Consider the following 27,990-nt stretch of genomic DNA (forward strand, 5'->3'; position numbering starts at 1 on the left):
CCCTGTGATGCTGTGACTGTTGTTCTGTCCATTTTGCATAAAACAGTTAAAGAGGAGTCAGGCTCGAGTTAGGCTCTGTAGGATAGTTCAACAACGTTAGAGATCACAGGGACCCATAAAAAGCCACCAGATTTAACAAAGAGAAAGTTACTGTGACTTTCCAGAGCTTAATTTTGACAGCGTGGTAGGACCAAAAGGGGTTGTGGGGGTTAAACAGTAGTGGGAGTTGAAGCCAAACATAATAGCACCACCCTCAGCACCAGCCCCCCTGATGGCGGTACAGTACACTGGAGGAAACTTCCCTGAGCCACTGCACAACTACCAGTATCAGAGCACCGCCATAAGCATGCGCCATGAGCTGGCAGGCAAGTTTCTCTACAATCTGGATCCAATCTGTTTCCCAGCTTTCTCTCTCAGTATTCCTGGACCTCAGCCCTGTTCTTCACCTGATGTGACCACCCTTTGCTCCTTGAGGACCTCCTATGTCTCTCTGAATCTGTGGCCTTACCTAGGCTTCCTAAAGGTCTCCTGTTCCTTGTACTTCACCTGCTCTCCCTTGTCAGTCAAGGGAGCTTGACTGGGTGGGTGCCTTTCAGCCATGAGCATTTGGAACGTGGTCTGTCGGCATCTGCCCTTTCAACTGGTGCCCACTGGGCCAGACCCTGCCAGCAGAAGTGAGCTCTCTGGGCTCTGGATCCCAGGCTCTCTGTGTCTCTTGTGCCATGTGAAGTCCTCTGGGCCAGGCCCAGCTCTAAAGGCTCTATCTAGTTACATTTCACACCACCCTTTGCTTTTTATTATAATCCCCGCTTTGGAGGAGGAAGCAGACTTGCAAAGGTTCAGCAATCAGCCCAAATTTAGCAGCAAAGATGGGATTTGAACGGAAAGCTGTTGAACACGAGTTGCAACAGAGTTGCCCTGAGTTATTCTGCCCTGATTATATTTTGGTGGATTCTTCTTATATTACCTTTCCACAATACTCTAAATCTTTTTGGCCTAAGGCTATGTTTTATTCATCCAGCCTGGTCTTTTTTTTATTTTTTTAGGGTACATGGTCCAGGAATCGAACCTGGTTCTCCTGCATGAAAGATGAGCATTCTACCACTGAACCACCCGTGCACCGCAGTGCAGTCTTTTGTACTTACTTGTCGATAAATGTGGGTGCAAATGAAAGGGTGACAGAAGAGGGTGATAGCAGTAGAATTGAGGGAAGATTTTTACGTTCACATTTTTTCTGATTTTAAATTTGTGAGGTACTATTGAACATTCAAATGCAGGAATGTGTAACAAAAGATTAGAGCTCTCCAAATTCCTCTCCTCAAAGATAACTATTATTAACAGTTTGTAGTATGTTTTTCAAGATTTTTCCTTTGTATATATGGACATATAATTACCTACAGAACTCTTTGGGTTTGTCTTAACTTTTTGAAATTACGAACACTTCTTTGGAGGGAAGATAATTTAAAAAGTGCATTCAGGTGAGGAGCAAACCTCAGCAGAGCGGAAAGGAGTGATTATGCCACCAAAGGACCATGTGTGATGGAAGGAGGGTATGAAACCAGGAGCAAGGTGTGATGGGTTTTCAGCCTACAAAGGGCAAGAGCCACCCATTCTTGGGGGATAGGAAAGAAGAAGGATAGGCTCTTCAGGGGAAGAGTCTTGTGGTTGTGAGACGGTGAGAAGATGTGGGCATAAACAAGTTTTGGTGTAGACAGGAAGCACACCTTGTGGGTGTCACATTTCTTAGTAATGTAGGAAATGAGATTGTGTTCTGGGGGATAGGGCATCTGGTGGACGGGTCAATTAGCAGAGGCTGAAAAGTAGGAGGCAGCCATCTCATTTAAAAAATGCAAGAGCACTCTGGAAGAGCAAGAGAACAAGCCATTAGGATCGAGGCCTGGGGCTTGGTGTGGAGAGGAAATTCGTGGAGGACAATTTCCATGAGTTAGGCAGATTCTCCAGGGAAACATTTACATGCGATTGCTCCTAACCCCGAGTACATTCTTCCCTCCCTCCCAACATGTTTTCTTTTCTCTCTTCTAATTCTGTTTTTCCAGTCTTTATTCTCTAGAAGTAGTGCTTTTAGAGTTGGAGGAAAACATTTTTGTTTCTTCCTTTCTGCATCTGCACCCTGGACTCCTGGAAGACGTGGCTCGCAGCAAAGGTGTTAATAACCATCCTGCCACTAGATGGCGCCCACCGCCCACTTTCCTGATTTCCTAATTGGTCGATTTGGTAATTTTTGTGTGTGATAACATGTTCTGTGAAAGTTAATGACAGCTATATATGTATAAAATTCCTGGTTTGGGGACAGTTTCCGTTAAGGCAACCCAAGTTTTCAAATTAAAAACAATTTATATTAATAATTTTCCCTAAGGGTCTTAACGCACTTAAGATTTATGAGAAGCAAACACCACAGAACAATAATCTTTTGTTCCTCTCATTTGGGAGTAGGTAGAGGATTTTAACTATGTTTTGAGCTTGAGAGGGGTCAATTTCATAAATCATGAATGTTATGAAATAAGGCTCAGACTTTACAAACTGTATTTTAAATTCATCTACTGAGTTAGATTTTTTTTTATACCTGGTTATATAGTATAAGCAGGTGGAAAGTTCAGATAGTTGAAAATATGTCTGACGTATCTGGTGTAACGCAGTCCACAAACTCAGATGTGTGGAAAGACGACTTTATTTTCTGTGACTGATCTTTCATTCTGCTTGACTCCCAAGAAGCGAAAGTCAGCTCATCCAGGGGCTTCTGGCTACCCAGGGTCTGGCACAGTTTGTGAGTCTGATCTAATGACAGACAACGGTGGTGTGGGCAATCCATTTCTTAGTCATTTTCCCTATAGAGTTGGCGGGTCCCCTCTGTTCTCAGCACCAACAGTTCTGTTCAGCTCTCCTGTTCCCTTCCTTCCCCCCTTGCCTTTTGCTTCTCTCTCCAAAACAGGTGCAGGACCACACTTCTCCCTTTGCATTTCCTGGAGACCCAGTCTGGGGTTCTTGAATTTCTTTATGGCCACAACCTCCCCTATCATCCCCAAGACTTTTAGGCCTTTAGCAGATGAAATCCAAGTTACTTGCTGCCCAAGACAGTGTGTTCAGATTATAAGGTCAGTTTAGTCAGGAAAGAAGGAAATGGAAAATAAAGGGGAAAGAAAAAGATGACTTTCTCAGAGGTGACTCTGCCTCCCAGTGCCACCCCAGTGCCAGGATATAGATGTAAATTGTGTCTAGAGCAGTGTTCTGCAAAACTTAGTCTTTCCATCCCTGGAATCAGAGTCATCTGGGTTCTTATTTAAAATGCAAGTGTTGGGATTCTACCTTCAGATATGTTGATTCAGGGGCTCTGGGGTAGAGCCTAGGAATCTGCAAGTCATTCTATTAGCCAGTAAAGTTTGCTGTCCTCTCAGCAGAGCAGGGGTTCTTAAAGTGTGGTCTCCAGACCAGCAACAGCAGCATTTCCTGGGAGCATATTAGTGATGCAAATTCTCAGGCCCCAACCCCAGATCTATTGAATCAGAAACCGTGATAAAGAGCCCAGCGATCTGTTTTAACAAACCCCCTCCCTCCAGGTGATTCTGATGCACACGCAAGTTTAAGAACCGCTTGCCAGGGAGCAGAGATTCTAAAACCATGGTTCTTAACTTTGCTTGCATATGAGAAATAGCCTGTGAGCTTTAAAATCCAAAGAGCCAGGCTGTACTCCAGACTAATTAAATCAAAATCTCCATGGCTGGGACCCAGGCATAGTATTTTTAAAAGCCCCCCAGGTAATTTCAATGTGCAGTCAAGGTTAAGAACTACTGTAACAGGTCGGTTACAGTGATATTTGAACCACTGGGACTTTGTCACAGTAAACATGCACTCCCTGTCGGTATATTCTGATGCTGCCCCCACCCTGAGAATCTCTGAGGTTTTAACTCTTATTATTGATGGGACTGGGCCATGTTCCACGTGTGTGTTTGCATTGGGGGAAAAAAATTGAAAACCACTAGTCTAGAATAATAGACGTCTACCCCATTCCCACTGGTATAAAAACCAATTAGTAAAAACGTTCATTAAAATCGTGTTTACACTAATAATCTACATTGGGTGTGCTGCTTTTATGAAAGCAAATAAGTTGCAAACTAATTTCATGGGTACTAATTGCCTTAATAAAAGTATAATATATAAATATATATAAAATATAAAAGTTTACGTGATACCTAAATAGAATCATGAAGTTTTAGTCCACTGAGTATCTTGAAAATAGGAGTAAAATCAGAGTTCTGATTTATGAGTTTGCAAACTGCATATATTCTTTTAAAAATGTCTACAGTGTTCAACACTAGTTAGTTCTTTTGAATCTCTTTATAGACCGTTTTTTATTTAAGGCGCGCCCATGCAGCAAACCAGTTGTATATGCAATCACACGACGTCTGTTTCTCTCCTCTCCTTCACTACCCAACTGTGTGGGTTGTCTAAAACCTCCACAACAGCAGGGTGTACAGGTGGTTCAGTGGTAGAATGCTCACCTGGGATCGATTCCTGACCCGTGTACCCCCCACCCCCACCCAAACAACAACCAAGAAAACCCTCCACAGCTTCCACCACACAGCTTCTGGCGCCACCTGAATTGGTAGAAGAAACTGCCGTCAGCAGCTGCGAATACTGCAGGGACTTGATCACTCTGATTCTGACTCAAAGAACCAGTGTCAGGCCAGACCCCCAGGGAAGGGCAGTCCTGCAGTTGCTCATCAAGTAGCAGTCACAAGTTCGGGGGACCCCAGGGCCACCTGTGCTTCAGACCAACTGTCTATAAATTCGGGGCTTCCCTCCACCCCTCTCGGATTCATTAATTCGCTGGAACAACTCATGGAACTCCCTGAAAGTGCTATCCTTTACCATTATGGCTTTATTATAGTCAAAAGATACAAATCAAAAGAAGCCACAAGAAGAGACGGATAGGGTGAGGTCTGGGAGTGTCTGAAACGCCAGCTTCTGTGCCTTCTCCAAGTGGAGCAAGAATGTATTACCCTCCTGGTGCAGAGATGTATTTTCTCAGTCCCAGAAGCTCATCGGGACTTCAAGTGTCCTGAGTTAAGGGGTCACCTTACGTAGGTGTGATTGATGAATCCATGTCCACGTGGTTGAGCTCAATCTGCAGGGCCTCCCGCCTCCTCCCAGGGGTTGGGCAGTTGGGTTGACAGGACCTGGCTCAGAGCCCCAACTCCTCAGTCACATGGTTGGTCTCTCTGGTGAGGCCAGCCCCCTACCCTAACTCTGCAGGTGTGGTTGGCCCCTTCCTGTTGCTTCTTTAGCATAGGAACTCTCAGGTGTTGTCCCGGACCCAGCAGGAGAACAAAAGACACTCCCATCACAGGAAATCACATTCAGAGGTTGCTTCCCCAGGAACTGAGCACAAAGACCAGACCATTTTTTCCCTTATACCACACAAACCAGTTTAGAGGATTGCCTGTTGCCAGTGTTTCTCAAACTTTAGTGCATATAGGAATCACCTGAGAATCCGGGACTCTCTGTTAAACTTCAGATTCTGATAAATTTCGAAAGCACTCCCAAGGGCCATTGCACTCTGCATGGCCCACACGGAGTAAAAGGAAGGAGGCATGCCGTCTTGGTTTCCTCACCATCCACTGTCTTCCCAGCCTTTTCCAATCTGAACTTAGCCTTTCCCTGCTGCCAGCAGAGCTCATTCGGAGGTCACCAGTCATCTCCATTTTCCTAAATTAAATGGGCACTTTGCAACCTGCCTCTTCCTTTTCATTTCAGCATCATGGGACTCTGTCCTTAGCCTCCTCATGCCCCTTAATTTCTTAGACTCTGCTCTCCTGGTTTTTCGTTCGCTGCTCCTGCCTTCTCATTTTTTCTTTGCAGACTTATCTTCTACTACCAGCTATGTAGTATTGGAATTCTTCCAAGCTTAATTCCAGTTGCCCTTCCTTTCTTATTCTAAACCCTTTTCCTAGGTTAGGGGTTCTCAGTTGGAGTGGGTGGCTGCGAACTTTACCTCCTAAGAGACATTTGGCAATATCCAGAGATATTTTTGGTTCTCTCAAGTGTGTGTGTGCATGTAGTAGGTCTGACATCTAGTGGGTAGGGCCAGGGATGCTGCTAAACATCCTACAATGCACAGGACAGCCCCCCCCCCCCGCCCGCTTCCCCCATCCCAACAAAGTTCCACCTGTCCCCAAATGTCAGTAATGACAAGGTTGAGAGACTCTATCCTGAGACAGTACTTCTTAAACCGTAACAGGCATGTGCATCACCTGGGTCTCTTGTTAAAATTCAGTTGTTAATCAGCAGCCTGAGATTCTCCATTTCTAGCCAGGTCCTGGGTGATGCAGGTGTTGCTGCTCCGGGGACCACAGTTTGAGTAGCAAGGCCCTAGGGGTGCATTACCACAGGAGATTTCAGCTGCCTGTCTCTAGCTCAGCTCTCTCCATAGGGCCAGCTCCGGACTCAGCATCTCCAATTTGGATATTCAGAGGCTCAAAATTCAATAAGACTAAGACATTCTCATGATCGTCCACCCCCAAATACATTCTTCTTTCAATATGGTTTTTCTTCAGTTAACTCATTTCTTACATCTCAACTCGGATGGCCTTTCTTGGGGCGGTCAGCTCCTTGCACTCCCCAGTCTGACTCAGTGGCCTCAGTTCTCTGGGTGGTTACATGAGAATTTTAACATCTTACAGAACTCTCTTCTCCTTCAAACATTTGAATCTCCCTCAGTGTGATGATCTGATTAATGGGTTTTTGCATAAGCTCTGTGAGAACGGGGAATGTTTCGATTTCTGCTCCCCAGTGTCTCCCCATCCCCTAGCCCCTCACCTGGCCCATGGTGGGCCCATGGTGGGCACACAATAAATACTTATTGATGGACTGACTGGCTGACTGAATGAATAAATTAGTACAATTGGCAGCTTCTGAATATAACATCTACATGAGGAAAGATACAAATCTCGTGACTGCATTTTATACGATCTCATGAATGCCTATAGGAAATTATGGAACCCAATTAATAATAATGAGTCTTGAAAATTGTCTTTTTAGCTCCCCTAAAGGTAGGGACTCTGCCTTCCCTAAGTCATATACACAATCAGGGGAAATCTAAAAACTCTGGTTTCTGGCTTTAAAGAGAAGAATCTTCCTCATCTGATGATTCCAAGCATGGCATCATGTCTGCAGAACTAACTATTAGCATAGACAGTTTCATTGGGATTTATTTATGTATTGTTTATTTAGACTAGTACTTTAGAGGGAGTTTTCTCTTCTGCCTACATTTCCACATCAATCCCTGCAATGAGGAAGGATGGGCATGTGTTCCTCTTCCCCTCTAGCCCTGCCTGTGCTTCTCGCACGTGATGGAGTGACTTGTCTGGAAACTGGGAGGGAGTACTCACTGCCCCTGTTTGACCCAGTATCTTGGCCCTGGATTCTCTTGGGACAGCTCGCCCACAAACAGAGCACACCCTGTCCTTGTTGTTGGTGCCTTAGGGTAAGCTGTCTGTTGCAGGGAGCCCCTTGCTCTCTATTGAATGCCTGCATTTCTTATCTTTTCTACCTGTCTCTGGTGGATCAATTCAGTGGAGTGGGAGGAGTGGAGAGTTCCCAGCCAAGTCCTGCAAATACTGTATTTTTTTTTTTTAAATGGGCAGGCACACGGGAATCGAACCTGGGTCCTCTGGCATGGCAGGCAAGCATTCTTGCCTGCTGAGCCACCGTGGCCCGCCCAAAACTGTATTTTTTTAACGTCACCTGTCTCCAGAGTGTATTGCTCAGCTGGAGAGAGGTGTAAATATCCAGCTCCTTGAAACTGGCATTCTCACTTCCCAGGTGTGTTTTGCCGATGCTTGACTTGGCACAGCTCTGGAGGCCAGTGTCTCCTCTGGGGAGATAAATCCTGCCCACTGTGCTCTCAGAAGAAACCACTTTAAACATTTGTATGTAAACCTTGACATCCTCTTCCTCGACATGGCTTTTTAAATGAATTATGAAAGCAGGCTATCTCTGGAAGGATTTATACTCATCTGCAATCATGGAGAAGATCACTTATACCTAGAGAACGGGAGAAATAGCAGAAGGAAGGGGAAGGGAGAATGGGAAGATCTCAATTCTGGGTCTTAACAGGAAAAGAACCATCAGAGAGTTTTTTTTTTTTCCCCCCGCATGGGCAGGCACTGGGAAATGAACCCGGGGTCTCCGGCATGGCAGGCGAGAATGCAGCCACTCAGCCACCGTGGCCCGCCCCAATCATAGAGTTTTATGCAAACCAACATCTGGCTGTAATTCATACTTTCAATTTTCTTCTTTTTCTGGGATAGCAGGAAAAAGCAGAACTTGGGGAATCTGGGAACTTGGTTGAACAAAAAGGGACTTTCCTCACATAAGTTTTGAGCAGGAAGTGGTCAGTTTTCTCATGGTAGTGTGAAGTTTATGGAAAATGAGAATTTGTATTTGAAAAAAACCTACAGAGTTGAGCTCTGGGTGTCTGGTATATCTTTGGAAAGTTTCACATACTTAAAACCAGAGAAAATGAGACTAGACTAAGTAGTGGTTAAGAATATATAATGAGTGGAAAAGCTGAGTGCCATCCCTTTAAATTAAAAAAAATACTTAAAAATAATATATGGATGTGATCAACGAAAAGTTGAGCATAAACTTTATATATAGCAGGAATGTGTAGTAGAAGATTCCCAGATATTATACACTAAAAGAAAAAGATTAAAAATATTCACTGAATGAGGAAATAGAATTAGTCTCTTGAAATGATCAAAGAAATTGATTATAAGTCTAAAATGATAAAAAAAGATATAAGCTAATATTTATGGAGCACTTGGTAGATGTCAGACTTGAGCACTCTTCATGGATTAGTCATGCATCTTAGTCCAACAACTAACCCATGTGGGAGGTGGCTGTGGACTTTATTAGTAATTCTGATACACACACATATTTACACACATCCATATATATCTATGCACATATCCACACACATATATAAATATATATATGGATGTGTGTATACATATATGTGTGTATATGTGGATGTGTGTATATATGACAAATGAGCATTCCATTTCACCATCATTGACCTGGTTAACCCTGTCTGTGGGAGGCTGGGCATGAAACACCTGAGCATCTTGCCCACCCGGTGACAGTTTTCATGAACTGACAGGTAGAAGGACAGAGATGGCTAACCTGCAAACTACCAATTTACAGCAGGCTTCAAAGATGTCACTTATGGGCCACAGGGGTGGTGGGAGGGGATGGTTAGTGGTTGGATTTTTCAGAAGAGACTGAGAGGGATTCCACTGCTTCTTAAACCACAGTTTAACATCTGGGGGCCACATTGTATGAAAAGAGGAAATACATGGTATAGGAAAGAGGATGGCTCACTCCATTAATTTGAGTTAACTCGGGTTTTGTCATCTACTCCTCCACATGCAAAGGAAATTGCACAATCAGTCCTACCCTGACACCGAGCAAAAGCATTAGAAGCAAGTGGTAGAAGCAGAGATTCGATGGTCTGTGGTCACCAAGTCTTTTTAAAATTGTCCTCCCATCAATAAATAAGGTTTAGCATACACCTGTACGTATTTCTATACTAGTACACTGCCACAGAATGTTTTTTTATTTTGAAAAATGACATATATAAAAAAGCAATAAATTTCCAAGTACATTTTAACAAGTAGTTATACAACAGAGTTCAAAGTTTGATATAGGTTACAATTCCATGCTTTTTCATTTTTTTTCTAACTATTCCAAGACACTGGAGAACAAAAGAAATATCAATATATTGATTCAGCAGTCATATTCATTTGTTAAATACTATCTTCTCTATTATAATCTTCTGTCTCCTTTTTTCTTTTTTTGTCATAAATAACATATATACAAAAAAGCAATAAATTTCAAAGTACATTGCAACAGTTAGTTGTAGAATAGATTTCAGAGTTTGGTATGGGTTACAATTCCACAATTTTAGATTTTTATTTCTAGCTACTTTAAGGTGCTGGAGACTAAAAGAAATATCAATATACTGATTCAGCACTCATACTCATTTGTTCAACCTGACCTTGCCTTTATAACTCCATCACTTTGATCTTTCTCTCACTCTTTAGGGATATTTGGGCTATGCCCATTCTACGTTTTTCATGTTGGAAGGGGCTGTCGATAATATGAGATGGGGGATGGAACTATTTGACCTTCTAGAAAGGCTGGCTTCTCTGCATTTCAGGACTTATCTGGTCCTTGTAGGACCATCTGGAGATCTGTAGATTGTAGGCTTCTGGAAAGTTACCCTAGTGCATGGAACCTTTGTAGAATCTTATATAATGTCCTAGGTGTTCTTCAGGATTGGCAGGAATGGTTTTGGTTGAGATTTGGCAAGTTATGATATAGCAGTATCGAACTGAAGCTTGTGTGAGAGTGACTTCCAGAGTAGGCTCTCTACTCAATTTGAACTCTCTCAGCCACTGATACCTTATTTGTTACACTTCTTTCCCCGTTTTTGGTCAGGATGGCATTGTTGATCCCATGGTGCCAGGGCCAGACTTATCCCTGGGGGTCATCTCCCATGCCGCCAGGGAGAATTTCATCCCTGGATGTCTTGTCCTATGTAGAGGGGAGGGCAATGATTTCACTTGCAGAGTTGGGTTTAGAGAGAGCGAGGCCACATCTGAGCAACAAAAGAGGTCCTCTGGAGGTGATTCTTAGGTATACCAATAGTTAGGCTAAGCTTTTCTGCTACATACATAAGCCACACAAGAGCAAGCCTCAAGATCAAGGTTTTGGTCTATTGATTTGGGTGTCCCTAATATTTGGCACAGTGTCCAGGGTTTCCCCAGTGGTAAAGTTTAATATACATGTTGTTTTTCCTATTCCTCAAGGGACTTTGCCAGTACTTTTTGATTATCTGCTTAGTATATCTGGGATGTAGCCAGGCATTACATTAAACTCTACAGGATTAAAGTCTCTCATTCTTATTCTTATTCTTGGTTCCCTGTGTTTGGATTGTTTAAACGATCTATTCAGACAGATTGAGTTAGATTATGTGGTACTGAAAATTTAGGTTCTGGACAAAATAAATCTTTCTTCCTTTGGTCTCAAAGAGTAGGTGAAGTTCTAAAATACGGACAATGTCTTCCTTACCTCTGTATTCTGAATTACCTTAATCCTGACCTATCAGTTTTGTTCTTATCTCTAAGTACCAGGTTATACATATTTAAAACAGCCCCTTAAAATCCAGAAATACCAATTACCACTCCAGATTAAATGTGACTGCTGTAAGAGCTTGCAGTCTAGGCCCCAGTTTTCTTATAAGTACTTTCAAAACGAGATCATAGAAATTTGTTCTTTTGTTTCTGGCTTATTTTGCCTAATCACATCCCACAGGTTCATTCACATCATTGCATGCCTCACAGCTTCGTTCCTTTTTGTAGCAGCACAATGTTCACTCATATGTATACACCAGTGTTCGCCAATCTAATTCTCAGTCAGTGTGTCTTTCAGCCACCTCCATCTGCTGGGCGTCATGTATAATGTCCAGAGTCAACAGTCCATCAATTTTAAATAATTTCATTGTTCCAAAGAGAAAGATAGCCAATGAACACACCAAATAGAAAATCCAAAACTCCCTCTATCTCTTGTCCCTTCCCCCATTATATACCCCTGGTATTGCTGTGGTGCTGTTGATGTTTTCCTGTTAAACATAGCCCATAGCATGCAATAGCATTTCCCCCAATACCCCCAAATTATGAACTTTTGTACAAGATTCATACCTTTGCAGTAGTTCATGCAAGAACTTATTTATATTTGTAGTGTTAATCAGTGGGACACATTAGTTTATACAACCCCTTTCAATCATGTTCACCATCAGTATGGTATTATTACTTATGTACCCACTAGTGAACTGCCTTCCCTTCTATGTATTCGCTTACAACTAAGTTCAACCTCATTAGCTAACTGTTTAGCCATCTCAACCTTCCATGTATCTCTAAATCCCCTATAATCTGTATTATAAGCCTCTGATTTTACCTTTATCTGGTCATAAAAGTGGAATCATGCAGTATCTATCCTTTTGTGTCTGGCTTATTTCACTCAGCATTATGTCCTCAAGTCTCATCCATCTTGTCATGTGGTTTAGAACATCATTTTATCTTACTGCTGCATAATATTCCATTGTATGTATATACCACATTTTGTTAATCCACTTGTCTGTTAATGGGCATTTCAATTGTTTCCATCTTTTGGTGATTGTGAGTAGTGCTGCTATGAACATTGGTGTGCAAATATCTGTCTGTGTCACTGCCTTTAGCTCTTCTGGGTATATACCGAATAGTAGTATTGCCAATTCATAGGGCAATTCAATATTTAGTTTTCTGAGGAACTGACAGACTGTCTTCCATAGCAGCTGTATCATACATTTCCACCAGCAGTACATAAGTGTCTCAGTTTCTCCACATCCTCTCCAATATTTGTAGTTTCCTGTTTGTTTAATAGCAGCCATTCTTATAGGTCTGAGGTCATATCTCATTATAGTCTTTATTTGCATTTCCCTTATAGCTAAACGAGAATAAGCATCTCTTCATGTGCTTTTTAGCCATCTGTATTTGCTCTTCAGAAAAAAGGTCTATTCATATCTTTAGCCTACTTTAAAACTGGGTTGCTTGTTCTTTCATTGTTAGGTTGTATGATTTTTTTTTCTTCTTTTAAATACCAAAAAAAAGCACCAAATAAATGCAAACATTCCTATTTTGATCATTCCATTCTACATATATGATCAGTAATTCACAGTATCATCACATAGTTGCATATTCATCATCCTGGTCATTTCTTGGAACATTTGCTTCTATTCAGAAAAATAAATAAAACAAAAACAGAAAAAAAATTATACATACCATACCCCTTACCCCTCCCTTTCATTGATCACTAGCATTTCAAACTAAATTTATTTTAACATTTGTTCCCCCTATTATTTATTTTTATTCTATATGTTCTACTTATCTGTTAACAGGGTAGATAAAAGGAGCATCAGACACAAGGTTTTCACAATCATACAGTCACATTGTGAATGCTATATCATTATACAATCATCTTCAAGAAACATGGCTATTGGAACACAGCTCTACATTTTCAGGCAGTTTCCTCCAGCCTCTCCATTACATTTTGAATAACAAGGTGCTATCTACTTAATGTGTAAGAATAACCTCCAGGATAATGTCTGGACTCTGTTTGGAATCTCTCAGCCATTGACACTTTGTCTCATTTCACTCTTCCCCCTTTTGGTCGAGAAGGTTTTCCCAATCCCTTGATGCTGAGTCTCAGCTCATTCTAGGGTTTTTCTCAATCCCTTGATGCTGATTCTCAGCTCATTCTAGGATTTCTGTCCCATGTTACCAGGAAGGTCCACACCCCTGGGAGTCATGTCCCATGTAGACAGGGGGAGGGTGGTAAGTTTGCTTGTTGTGTTGGCTGGAGAGAGAGAGGCCACATCTGAGCAACAAAAGAGGTTCTCTTGGGGTGACTCTTAGGCCTAATTTTAAGTAGGCTTGACCTATCCTTTGTGGAGTTAAGTTTCTGTATGATTTCTTTATGTATACAGAATATCCAACCTTATTCAATGTGTGATTTCCAAGTATTTTCTCCCATTGAGTTGTCTGCCTCTTTATCTTTTTGACAAAGTCTTTTGAGGTGCAAAAGTATTTGATCTTGAGGCATTCCCATTTATCTATTTTTACTTTTGTTGCTTGTGCTTTGGGTGTAAAGCTTGGGAAGGTACCTCCTGTTACTAGGTCTTGAAGAAACTTCCCTACATTTTCTTCTAGGAGCATTATGGTACTGGTTCTTATATTTAGGCGTTTGATCCACTTTGAGATAATTTTTCATAGGGTGTAAGGTTAGGATCCTCTTTCATTCTTTTGGTTATTGATATCCAGTTCTCCCATGCCCATTTATTGAAAAGACTATTTTATCCCAATTCAGTGGATTTGGGGACCTTGTTGAAGAGCAGTTGACCATAGATTTGGTGGTCTATTTCTTTGCTCTCAGTTAGATTCTATTGGTCAGTACTTCTGTCTTTGTGCTAGTACCATGATTTTTTTTTAATGTGCTCATTCCATTCTACATATATCATCAGTAATTCATGATATTATCACATTGTTGCATATTCATTATCATGATCATTTCTTAGAACATTTGCACCAATTCAGAAAAAGAAATAAAAAGACAACAGAAAAATAAAATGAAAACAAAAAAAATTTTACAAACCATACCCCTTACCCCTCCCTTTCATTGATCACTAGCATTTCAAACTAAATTTATTTTAACATTTGTTCCCCCAATTATTTATTCTTATTCCATATATTCTACTCATCTGTTGACAAGGTAGATAAAAGGAGCATCAGACACAAGATTTTCACAATCACACATCACAATGTGAAAGCTGTATCATTACACAATCATCATCAAGAAACATGGCTACTGGAACACAGCTCTACATTTTCAGGCAGTTCCCCCCAGCCTCTCCATTACATCTTAGATAACAAGGTGATATCTACTTAATGCATAAAAATAACCTCCAAGATAACCTCTTGACTCTGTTTGGAATCTCTCAGCCATTGCCATTTTGTCTCATTTCACTCTTCCCCCTTTTGGTCGAGAAGGTTTTCTCAATCCCTTGATGCTGGGTCTCAGCTCATTCTAGAGTTTTTCTCAATCTCTTGATGCTGAGTCCCAGCTCATTCTGGGATTTCTGTCCTACGTTGCCAGGAAGGTCCACACCCCTGGGAGTCATGTCCCACGTAAACAAGGGGAGGGCAGTGAGTTTGCTTGTCATGTTGGCTGGAGAGAGAGGCCACATCTGAGCAACAAAAGAGGTTCTTTTGGGGGTGACTCTTAGGCCTAATTTTAAGTAGGCTTGACCTATCATTTGCGGGGTTAAGTTTTATATGAACAAACCCCAAGACTGGGGGCTCAGCCTATAGCTTTGGCTGGCCACACTACTTGTGAGAATATCAAGAATTCAACTTGGGGAGGTTGAATGTCCCCCCGTTCTCACCACTCCCCAAAGGGGACTTTGCAAATACTTTTCCGCTCACTGATCAAATCACTCTGGTATTCATCGGGGCATCACTCTGGACAAACCAACAAAATCTCATGTCCTACCCAAGGTTCCATTACTTATGTTGTTCAACCAGCTGTCTACATAAGTTATATTAGGAGATGCACTAGTCAAAATATAAATTTTGTACCAAATAAGTGTTTTTTGCTTTAGTCTCACACATAAGTTGAAAATTTAAAATATTAATTACCATCTATTTTCAGCACCCTGCAGTAATGACATTCCTTTGTTCTTCCTCATGCAAAAACATTTTTAAATTTGTACATTTAGTCACTATTATTATACACTCTAGGCATTCCTAGATTATACCATCTCAATGTTTATCGTCTATCTTTCTTTCTGATTTCATTTGTGCCCCCAGCCCTCCTCCCTCTATCATTCTCATATTCAGCTTCATTCAGTGTTTTAACATAATTGTATTACAGTTAGGTAGTATTGTGCTGTCCATTTCTGAGTTTTTATATTCAGTCCTGTTGTACAATCTGTATCCCTTCAGCTCCAGTTACCCAATATCTTTCCTTATTTCTATCTCCTGATGGTCTCTGTTGCCAACAAAATATTCCAAGTTTCTTCACTAATGTCAGTTCATATCAGTGAGACCATACAGTGTTTGTCCTTTTGTTTTTGGCTAATCTCACTCAGCATAATGTCCTTAAGGTCCATCTGTGTTGTTGCATGCTTCATGACTTTATTCTGTCTTACAGCTGCATAATATTCCATCGTATGTATATGCCACAGTTTGTTTAGCCACCCATCTGTTGATGAACATTTTGGCTGTTTCCATTTCTTGGTAATTGTAAATAATGCTGCTATAAACATTGGTGTGCAAATGTCCGTTTGTGTCCTTGCCCTCATGTCCTTTGAGAAGAGACAGCATATAGATGGGTCCTGTTTTTTAATCCATTCTGCCAGACTATGTCTTTTGATTGGGGAGTTTAATCCATTAACATTCAGTGTTATTACTGCACGGGTAGTACTTTCTTCTACTATTTTGTTTTCTGGATTTTAAATGTCATATCTAGTTTTCCTTCTTTTTACTCATAGTCTTCCTTTCTACACTCTTCTCCACACCTCTCTCTTCTGTCTTTTCATATCTGTCTCTAATGCTCCCTTTAGTATTTCTTGCAGAGCTGGTCTTTTGGTCACAAATTCTCTCAGTGATTTTTTGCCTGAAAATGTTTTAATTTCTCCCTCATTTTTGAAGGACAATTTTGCTGGATATAGAATTCTTGGTTGGCAGTTTTTCTCTTTTAGTAATTTAAATATATCATCCCACTGTCTTCTTGCCTCCATGGTTTCTGCTGAGAGATCTATGCATAGTCTTATTGGGCTTCCCTTGTATGTGATGGATTGCTTTTCTCTTGCTGCTTTCAAGATCCTCTCTTTCTCTTTGACCTCTGACATTCTGATTAGTATATGTCTTGGAGTACGTCTCTTTGGATCTATTCTCTTTGGGGTATGCTGCACTTCTTGGATCTGTAATTTTAAGTCTTTCAAAGGGGTTGGGAAATTTTCAGTGATAATTTCCTCCATTAGTTTTTCTCCTCCTTTTCCCTTCTCTTCTCCTTCTGGGACACCCACAACACATATATTCATGTGCTTCATATTGTAATTCAATTTCCTGAGTCCCTGCTCATATTTTTCCATTTTATTCCCTATATTTTCTTTTTCTTGCCAGATTTCAGATGTTCCACCCTCCAGTTCACTAATCCTATATTCTGTCTCTCTAAATCTACCATTGTAGGTTTCCATTGTTTTCTTCATCTCTTCTACCTTGCCTTTCATTCCCATAGTTCTGTGATTTGTTTTTTCAGACTTTCGATTTCTTCTTTTTGTTCATTCCTTGCCTTCTTTATATCCTCCCTCAGTTCACTGATTTGGCTTTCGATGAGGTTTTCCATGTCTGTTTGTATATTCTGAATTAATTGTTTCAGCTCCTGTATGTCATTTGAATTGTTGGTTTGTTCCTTTGACTGGGCCATCTCTTCAGTTTTCCTAGTGTGATTTGTTATTTTTTGCTGGTGTCTAGGCATTTAATTACCTTAATTAGTTTATTCTGGAGATTGCTTTCACTTCTTTTACCTAGGGTTTTCTTGCTGGATGAATTTGTTGTCTATCTGTTCTTTGACATTCCGTTCACCTTTATCTGGACCTCTAACTTAAGTTTTGTTTAACAGAGGAGAATTTTTCAGTTCTTGTTTTCTTGTTTCTTGCCCTGTTTGTATGGTGCCTTCCCCCCACACACACACATTTAGGAGGGTCTACTTAGGTATTCTAGACCCCAGCCAGATTTTCCCAGACCAAACTGGCCTCCTATCAGGAGGAAAGAGCCACCTGCATCAGTTTTCCCTGAGGGTGAGACCCAGAAGGTTGAAAGACTTTCCTGTGACATCTCTGGACTCTGTTTTTTCTTATCCTGCCCAGTATGTGGCACTTGTCTGCCTGCAGGTCCCATCAGCATAAGATGATGCGGTACCTTTAACTTTGGCAGACTCTCCCTGCTGGGGCCTGGTGGAGATAGAGGAGAGGTTATAGGCTGGTTTTAATGGCTTCAAATTACCAAGCCCTGGTGTCTGAATTCCTTGAGGGAGGGATTCCACCTGAGCTGGACTTCACCCCTCCCTTGTGGAAGGTACAGGTTCCAGACAAGCCCCAAAACGAGCTTGTTTCTGCTTATGCCTGGGGCAGTTGCAGCCCGAGAAGCCCCGCTGCTGTATTCAAAGGCAGTCAAGCCTTTGTAGAAACACAGCCACAAAAACCTGTTTCCTTTTTCTTTCTTTCTTTCTTTTTTTTTTTTTTCCATCAGTCCTGCCCCCTTGGTTCCAGGGCAAAAATGAGCGACCTCCGCTTTGACCAGGTTCACCTGAGCTGGCGGCATATTTTAGTAGTCAGAATTTGTTAATTAATTACACAATTGGTGTTTGATTGTGCCCAGTCCTTGCTGTTGGTAAAGTCTCTTTCCTTTCCTCTCTGGGAAGCCACTTGTGGGGGAGGGACGCCGGCCACCTCGGCTTGGGGAACTCACGATTCTGGGGCGGCTCGCAGCTGGTCCAGCTGGTCCAGACTGGGGTATACCGTGTGTCCGGTCACTGACATGGCCCCAGGAGCTGTTCTGTACTGTTTCTGGTTATTTAGTAGTTGTTCTGGAGGACGAACTAAAATGTGCACCTTGTTAAGCTGGCCTGGAAGTCAGTACCATGATGTTTTGACTACTGTGGCTTTATAATAAGTTTTAAAATCACAAGTCGTTCTTCTTTTTTAGGTTGCTTTTAGCTATTTAGGGTCTCTTTCCCTTCCAGATGAATTTGGTAACTAGTTTTTCCAAGTCTTCAAAGAAGGTTGTTGGAATTTTAATTGGTACTGCATTGACTCTGCAGATCGCTTTGGGTAGAATTGACATCTTAACTATATTTATCCTTCCTATCCATGAGCAGGAATGTCTTTCCACCTATTTATTTCTTCTTTGATTTCTTTTAGCAATGTTATGTAGTTTTCTGTGTACAAGTCTTTTACGTCCCTAGTTAAGTTCATTCCCAGAAACTTGATTCTTTTATTTGAATGGAATTTTTTCTTTAATTGACTCCTCAGGTCATTGCTTGTGTTTAGAAGCATTACTGATTTTTGCACATTAATTTTATATCCCGCCACCTTGCTGAGCTTGTTTATTAGTTCAAGTAACTTTGTTGTAGATTTCTCAGGATTTTCCAAGTATAGTATCATGTCACCTGCAAATAGTGAAAGTTTTACTTCCTCCTTTCCAATTAGGATGCCTTTTATTTCTTTTTCCTGCCTGATTGCTCTAACTAGAACTTCTAGTAGAATGTTGAATAATATAGTGGTGACAGAGGGCGTCCTTGTCTCATTCCTGATCTTAGGGGGGAAACTTTCAATCTCTCACCATTGAGTATGATGCGGGATATGGGTTTTTCATATATGTACTTTATCATATTGAGGAAGTTACCTTTGATTCTTACCTTTTGAAGCATTTTTATCAGAAAAGGATGTTGAATTTTGTCAAATGCTTTTTCAGCATCAATTGAGATGATATTTGATTTTTCCCTTTCATTTTGCTATTGTTCTGTATTACATTAATTGATTTTCTTGTGTGGACCATCCTTAACATTCCTTGTATAAACCCTACTTGGTTGTAGTGTATAATTCAACAACATAGTGTTGTTGGATTCGATTTGCTAGTATTTTGTGGAAAATTTTTGCATCTTTCATTAGTTCATTAGGGAGACTGGCCTGTAGTTTTCCTTTCTTGTAGTATCTTTACCTGGTTTTAGGTGTTAAAATGATGTTAGCTTCAGAAAATGAGTTAAGTAGTGTTTCTTTTCCCTTAATTTTTTGGAACAGTTTGAGCAGGATTGGGGTTAGTTCTTTTTGGAATGTTTGATAAAATTCCCTTGTGAAGCCTTCTGGCCCTGGGTTTTTGTTTGTAGGAAGATTTTTGATGACTGAATGTCTTTACTTGTGATTGGTTTGTTGAGTTCTTCTATTTCTTCTTCAGTCATTGTAGCTCATTCATGTATTTCCAGGAATTTGTCCATTTCGTGTAAGTTGTCTAGTTTGTTGTCATATAGTTGTTCATAGTATCTGCTTATGACTTTTTTTATTTCTTCAGGGTCTGTGGTAACCACCTCCTCTCACTTCTGATTTTGTTTATTTGCATCCACTCAATTTTTTTCTTTGTCAGCCTCGCTAGTGGTCCATCAATTTTATTGATTTTCTTGAAGAACCAACTTTTGCTTTTATTGATTCTATTATTCTTTTGTTCCCCCATTCATTTAACTTTGCTTTAATCTTTGTTATTTCTCTTCTTCCATTTGCTTTGGGGTTAGTTTGCTGTTCTTTCCCAAGTTCCTCTAGGTGAGCAGTTAGGTCTTTGATTTTTGCTCTTTCTTCTTTTTTAATATAGACATTTAAGGTAATAAATTTCCCTCTCAGAACAGCCTTTTCTGCATCCCATAAGTTCTGATATGTTGTATTCTCATTTTCATTCGTCTCTAGATAGCTACTGATTTATCTAGCAATTTCTTCTTTGACCCACTGTTTGTTTAAGAATGTTATTTAATTTCCATATATTTGGGAAAGTTCTTTCTTTGGTGGTTATTGATTTCCCGCTTCATTCCATGGTGATCAGAGAAAGTGCTTTGAATAGTTTCAGTGTTTTAAAATTTATAAACACCTGTTTTGTGTTCAAGCATATTATCTATCCTGGATAATGTTCCATGAGCACTAGAGTAGAATGTATATCCTGATGTTTTAGGGTGTAATGACCTATATATGTCTGTTAGGTCTGATTAATTTATCAAATTGTTTAAGTTCTCTCCTTGGTGATCCTCAGTCTGGTTGTTCTATCTTAGAGAGTAGTGTATTGAAATCTCCTACTGTTATTCTTGAAATGTCTGTCGCTTCCTTCAGTTTTGCCAACATTTGTCTCATATACTTTGGAGCTCCTTGATTGGGAGCATAAACATTTATGATTGTTATTTCTTCTTAGTGAATGGTCCCTTTTATTAATATATAGTGTCCTTCTTTGTCGCTTATGATGTCTTTACACTTAAAGTCTATTTTGTCTGATAGTAGTATAGCTACTCCTGCTTTCTTTTGGTTACTGCTTGCATGGAACATCTTTTTCCATCCTTTCATTTTCAATCTATTTGTATACTTGTTTTTAAGATGAGTCTCTAAGATATAAGTAGCGTATAGCTGAATTATATTTTTTTAATCCCTTCTGCCAATCTGTATCTTTTAAGTGGTAAGCTTTGTCTGTTAACATTCAAAGTTATTACTGTAAAAGCGTTTCTTGAATCCACCATCTTATCCTTTGGATTTTATTTGTCAGGTCTATATATTCTTTTCCCTCTTTTTCTTTTTGTCCTTTAAGTTGCCCTTACTGGTACTCTTTAGTTCTGTGCCCGCCTCCAGACCTCTCTCTCCTGTCTTTTTTTTTGGCCAGCAGAACTCGCTTTAGTATTTCTTGTAGGGCCGGTCCCTTGTTGACAAATTCTTTCAGCATTTGCTTGTGAAAATTTTAGTCTCTCTCTCAGTTTTGTCTTTTTTTTTTGTATGTTGTGTGGCAGGGTCACATTTCATTATTTTTCTCTGTGAGTATTCTGTTATTGCAGCATCAGTTGTTGAATTTTTGTTTGTTTGCTTTGCTATTTGAGAAGGGCATGGACTGGGAATCAAACCTGGGTCTCCTGTATGGCAGGCAGAATGCTACCGCTGAACTACCCTTGTACCCCTCTCTCCCTCGGTTTTGAAGCACAATTTGGTTAGGTACAGAATTCTTGTCTGGAAGTCTTTTTGTTTCAGGGTCTTAAGTATATCATACCACTGCCTTCTCACCTCCATAGTACCAATTGAGTAGTTTGAACTCAGTCTTATGTGGTTTCTCTTGTATGTAGTAGATTTTTTTTATAAACACTTGCTGCTTTCAGGATTTTCTGCTTCTCCTCAATATTTGACAGACTGATTAGTGTGTGACTTGGGGAAGGCCTATTTGGATTTATTCTATTTGGAGTTCATTGGACTTCTTCGATTTTTATATTTATGTCCATTATAAGGGTTGGGAAGTTTTCCCCCATTATATCCCCAACTAATCTTCCTAGCCCTTTACTCTTCTCTTCTCCTTCTGGGACACTGATAATTCTTACATTCGTGTACTTTGTTTTGTCAATCATTTCTCTGAGATCCAATTCAAATTTTTCTATCTTTTTTGCCACCTGCTCTTTTCTGTGTTCAAAATCAGTTGCCCTGTCTTCTCGTTCACTTATTCTTTCTCCTGCCTCTTCACATCTGCTGTTGTGTATCTCTAGTATATTTTTGATTTGGTCTCCTGTAACTTTAATCTCTGTGATATCTGCTATTTTGTTAATTCTTTCAAATTCCTATTTATGCTCTTCTAGTGTCTTCTTGATCTCCTTTAGCCATCCCATTTATTTTATTTAGTATAGCTATATGAGCATCTTTGATTAGTTGTTCCAAAGTCTGAGTTTCCTCTGGTATTTTAATTTGGTCACTAGGCTGGGATATATCTGCCTGCAATCATGATATGCTCAGTGATCTGTTGCCTTCAAGGCATGTAGATATCTTGATAGGGTTACTTGGGATGTTGATTTCCTTCAGTTGACTAAAGCTTTATATTTGCGGGATGGATGTGGAGTAGGATGCGGGGCATAACAGTGCAGTGATGAATTGTAGCACAGGTATAGGCATGGGTCGGGGATGCTATGCTGGCACCTGTGAGCCAGGTGCTTTATGTGTCTCCGGCAGGACTTGGCATAGGGTTTGGTGCCTGTGGAAGGAGGTGTGATAAAGAGGTCGATGCGGCCGCAAAAAAAAAAAAAAAAAAATCACATTGCCGTCTCACCCTGCATTAGGGACGCCAGAACAGCAGCTCCATACCATGGCTCAGAAAACGATCTTCAGTACTGGCACACCAGTGGCTGCAGCAACTGTAGCGCCTATTTTGGCAACCAACACCATTCCTTCAGCCACTACAGCTGGATCCGTACCACACACACAGGCTCCCACTAGCACAATTGTCACCATGACTGTACCCTCGCATTTGTCCCATGCCACTGCCGTGACCACCTCCAACATCCCTGTCGCTAAGGTGGTACCTCAGCAGCTCTCACACACTTCTCGGATCCAGCCTGATTACCCCGCAGAGAGAAATAGCCTGATTCCCATTTCAGGACACCGAGCCTCTCCAAATCCTGTGACAATGGAAACCCGAAGTGACAACAGGCCGTCTGTCCCTGCCCAGTTCCAGTACTTTCTGCCCACTTACCCCCCTTCTGCCTGCCCGCTGGCTGCGCACACATACACCCCCATCACCAGCTCAGTGTCCACCATCCGACAGTATCCAGTTTCAGCTCAAGCTCCAAACTCTGCCATCACAGCTCAGACTGGTGTTGGGGTGGCATCTACCGTCCACTTAAACCCCATGCAGCTGATGACAGTGGATGCGTCTCATGCACGACATATCCAAGGAATCCAGCCAGCCCCTATCAGTACACAGAGCATACAGCCAGCACCCACTGGGACTCAGGGGATACAGCCAGCCCCAATTGGAACACAGGGAATTCACTCAGCAGCCCCAATGAACACAAGGACTGCAACCTGCACCAATAGCTACTCAGCAGCCACAGCCCGAGGGAAAGACTTCAGCAGTGGTGTTGGCGGATGGAGCTACCATCGTAGCCAACCCTATTAGCAGTACATTCAGTGCTGCTCCAGCGGCCACAACTGTGGTGCAGACCCACAGCCAGAGTGCCAGCACTAACACCCCAGCCCAGGGCTCATCCCCCTGGCCAAGTATACTACGGAAGAAACCTGCCACAGATGGTGCCAAACCAAAGTCGGAAATCCATGTATCTATGGCTACTCCAGTAACTGTGTCTGTGGAGACCGTGTCTAATCAAAACAGTGACCAGCCCACCATCGTGGTCCCCCCAACCGCTCAGCAGCCTCCACCAGCCATGCCAGCCATGATTGCAGCAGCCAGTCCCCCCTCACAACCCACGGTTGCCCTTTCCACCATTCCTGGCGCAGTCCCCATCACGCCACCCATCACCACCATTGCAGCAGCCCCTCCACCGTCAGCATCTGTGGGCAGCAGTCTGTCTTCTGTTTTGGGCCCCCCTGTGCCTGAGATAAAAGTTAAAGAAGAGGTGGAACCTTTGGACATCATGAGGCCAGTTTCTGCAGTTCCTCCACTGGCCACCAACACTGTGTCTCCATCTCTTGCATTGCTGGCTAACAACCTATCCATGCCTACAAGTGACCTACCACCTGGTGCCTCCCCAAGGAAAAAGCCTAGAAAGCAGCAGCATGTGATTTCCACAGAAGAAGGTGATATGATGGAGACCAACAGCACTGACGATGAAAAATCCACCACCAATAGTCTACTGGTGAAGGCTGAGAAGCGCAGGTCTCCTCCCAAAGAGTATATTGATGAGGAAGGTGTGAGGTATGTCCCAGTGCGTCCAAGGCCTCCTATTACTTTGCTCCGTCAATATCGGAATCCCTGGAAAGCTGCTTACCACCACTTTCAGTGGTACAGTGATGTCCGGGTCAAAGAGGAGAAAAAAGCTATGTTGCAAGACAAAGCTAATCAGAAGGGAGTGTGCTGTCGTGCCCAAGGTTGGAAAGTTCACCTGTGTGCTGCCCAGTTACTACAGCTGACAAATCTTGAACATGATGTTTATGAAAGACTTAACCAACCTGCAGGAAGGAATTATCCCAAAGAAAAAAGCAGCAACTGATGACGATGTACACCGAATAAATGAGCTAATACAGGGAAATATGCGGAGATGTAAACTTGTAATGGATCAAACCCAGGGTGCTGGGTTGTGGAGGTGCAGCATGGGGTCCATAGGGCTGCGGTGCAGCTCAGGCAGGCCTTGGAGTGCAGGAGCAGAGTGCATGCAGTGTTGGGAATACAGAGGTAGGGTAGAGTGGGAGGTGGATGAGAGGCTGAGCAGATGCATGGGGGCTGGTTTCGCAGGCAAGATGTGGGTGGGCACGTGGAGCTTCAGGTGGACAGAGAGAGACTGTGCACTTGTGCAGGAGAGATGGGTCAGGCTGGGGCAGGTGTGTAAGCATTCAGTTGGGATGGGGGTGTGGGGTGGGGACACATGATGGGTGGGTGTTGGGGTGGGGGCGCTTAGAGTGTGGTAGGAGGGCAGGTGATAGGGTTCAAGTGTGTGAGGTGTATGGGGATTTGCTGGTTGAAGGTTGGGGGCAGCGCACATGAGAGTAGCATGTTCAAGGAACACGGCTTGCCTTAAATCCTAGTCCCCATCTCCCCTTCTCTCCATCTGCGCACTCCTAAGGCTCTGGGCCTCTGTCTGGAAATGGGCACACTAGGCTGTTTGCACTGTCTCTGGTTCTCTGCATTTGAATTCTTTAGCTTTTGCAACCAGGGCCTCCCTATGTGGTGTAGAACATCCTCTCAGGTCACCTACACCCTGGAATCACTGTCCCAGTTACCTTCCTATCCCTTCTCTAGCTGTTCCATGGAGCAGGGGCAAATTCCACCTATCATATTCCACCAGCTCCCCAGAATGCCACAAACAGAATTCTTAAAAGATGATTATATCTATTCTTATATTTTTCTTCCCACACCCCACTGTAGAGACCTGGTCACATGAGGGTTTCAGAAGCAGACCCTTGACATCCACGAGGAACCACAAAATCCACTAGGCCTCACTATGGGCCATGCACCGGGTCTACCGTTCAGTCAGATACTAGGAAATTTACAGTAAAGCCATGCTATTACTCCCTCAGCCATCTGCCCCTGTCTCCCAAATCCATCCCAGTGTTCTTGTCCAGGCTGTCTTTACATTCTAGCCCTGGACAGAACTGCCAGGCCTAAATAGTTCAGTTATATCCCTCACAAAAGGTGCTTAGTGGAAAGTGATTATACTTTAAGTGCAGCTCCAATCCCTGGCAGTGAGTTATAGTGCCAAAGGTTACATAGAAGGGGAATGAGGAAATGGGCATATCTTGGGGTGGGGATCGGGGGCTTGGGCTTTCTTTGTATTAACAGTTTCTGGGTTCTCAAAGGAAGATGTGATTCTTCCCAAACTCTGCAGACCATTTGCTTCAGAACCTCCTAGGCAAATCTTCAGAAATGCAGTTTCCTGGGCCCCAGAGGCTAGGATCTCTGGTGTGGGGGCCTAGAATCTGCATTGTTTCCAAGCTCTTTAGGGGATTCTGGTCTCCAGTAAAATCAGAGACCCAATTGGTCAGGGCCATTTCCTTTCTCTGTGATCTTGGGCAGTTGACTTAACCTCTGTGATCCCAACTTCATCTCCTAGTTAACCTCTCATCTTTAAGATGGAACTAATACCAACCTCATAGAGGTGACAGGAAGGCTTAGTGGAATAAGACAAGCCTTTAACTGGCATTTGCTGCCTGATAAATGTGACTTCCTTCCCTCCTCGTCCTCTTCCACCCACTTGGTAACATTGTCTGGGTTCCAGTGACTTCATCATGTGCCTTCTTCCTAAGATTACGTTGCTCAAGATGTCAACTCCTGCAACTCACTGTTAAGAAAGCCCCTAGGATCTATGATCCACTCCATGGCCTCCATCAGTGAGAAGCAAAGCAGTCACATGTATTATACAAGAGGACTGTGGAGTCCTAGTTGGTTATCTCCATCTGGCCTCAGCCTCAGGGGCTGCCATGCCAGAAGAACATGGAGGCCCTTTTTCTGTCTAGGGGTGCACCTCCCTGCTTCACCCTTCCCACTGGTGGGCTCCTAAGATAGCTGAAAACTGCTGCAAACCGACAGGACATCCCACCCCTCCTCATCTTCCCAGACTGTTTCTAAGGGTGTGCACTGTGAGATGCCATGACTCAAATCTCCTCTGTCATTTTAAGTCTGGGCTTTTCCAAAACAGTTCTTTAATTTAAATCACGCAAAGTGAGAAGGAAAAGACATAAGAAGAAATAAAACCACTGACATGCCATCACAAATGTTAGAAATTAATCACCACCCGAAATGAAGGTAATCTTAAGTCAAATTCAGTTTCTTAAATCATATGCTTGCCTGGTTGAGATAAGCAGAAAGAAAATGGACTTGAGTGTGACAGAGAGTCCAGCCAATGTCACCCAAGGGCAATTTCACTGAGCCAGTTATGGAAGGCTGTGCTCACTGAAGCAGGTGGGGATTTACTCTGTGTGAGGAGAGAGATCTGTTTGAAACCCAAAACACACACAAAACCACCCCGTCAAACAGAAGAACCCATCTGCAGCAACGGCTGCTTTCTTTTTTTTCTTGTGTGTTACATGAGGCTTGCCATGGATAGCTAGAGCAAAAGAAAACCCAGGGGTGGAGTAGGAGGATGAAGGAAGGAGGTGAAAGAAGAAAGATCGAAAAGAAATAAAATCTGAAACAGTATAGTAATTTCATTCTCACCAGCATGGATGGTCCCTGCAGGCTCCAGAGCTTTTCCCTATAATCACACCAGGGTTTGGGACTTTTTTCCTCTTTTTAACCCCTCCCTTTCCCTATGTTTGTTGGTTGGTTGGTCTCATATTCTCTTTCATGCCTTTACGTGGTGAAATGCACTAATTTTCTGTCTTGGTGTTCTCTAAAGCGCATCTCCTTTTGAGTCTCCCTCAATCACTGTCTTTGGTTGTTTCTCTCACATACTGCCAGCTGTACTGTGGGAGATACCAGTAGTTCCAGTGTTCTTCAGGGTCAAAGGCTCCACCTTCCAGCAGATGTGACCCACAGTGTGTTCCATCACTAACTGCTCCTGGGAACTGGCTCTCCAAACCTTCAAGGAGGGGCCCCTTCCCATGGCCTGGCTCATCTTCCCCCTCACCAGCATTCCCTTTTCCCTTTAGCATAAGTGAACAGAAGAGGAAGAGGAAACAAATCAAATCCCATCTCCAGCCTTGTTTTAAAATTGGATCATAAGTTCCTAGCATGATGTGCAACCTGATTTTTCTGTTCACACTGGGTTAGGAAAAGACAGAGGCTATCAAGACAAAGCATGTTTTATTGGAAAATTAAGGCCTCAGAAAAAAGCAGAGCATATATTCTTTCTGTCCCTACCACAACTTCCTTGGAGATTGGGGAGCAAGATGCCCATGTTCTGAAGTCACTGTACCCCCTCACATGCTGTATGTTCCTTGACTACATTTAAGGGACCTGCAGGCCCTAAAAGAATGTTCAGACAACTAGAGCTGTATGTAGACGTAAGGATGGGAACAAGCAGTGGGGACTATGATCAGACCCATCCTCTCCTTCCTCTCAAAAGCTTAGACACTCTTCTGGCCTTTTTCTCAGCGATAGTACTTGCACTGCCCAATATCTCTCTCTGCTTGGATCCTAAAAATGC

The 27,990-nt window shown here is 42.3% G+C and overlaps 1 pseudogene; it reads left to right on the plus strand.

Moving 5' to 3' along the window:
* Positions 1-271: 271 nt before the first annotated feature.
* Positions 272-27,498, plus strand: LOC143671056 (histone deacetylase complex subunit SAP130 pseudogene; annotated as a pseudogene).
* The last annotated feature ends 492 nt before the right edge of the window (positions 27,499-27,990 follow it).

Source organism: Tamandua tetradactyla, chromosome X (assembly GCF_023851605.1).
Source record: "Tamandua tetradactyla isolate mTamTet1 chromosome X, mTamTet1.pri, whole genome shotgun sequence".
NCBI lineage: Eukaryota > Metazoa > Chordata > Mammalia > Pilosa > Myrmecophagidae > Tamandua > Tamandua tetradactyla.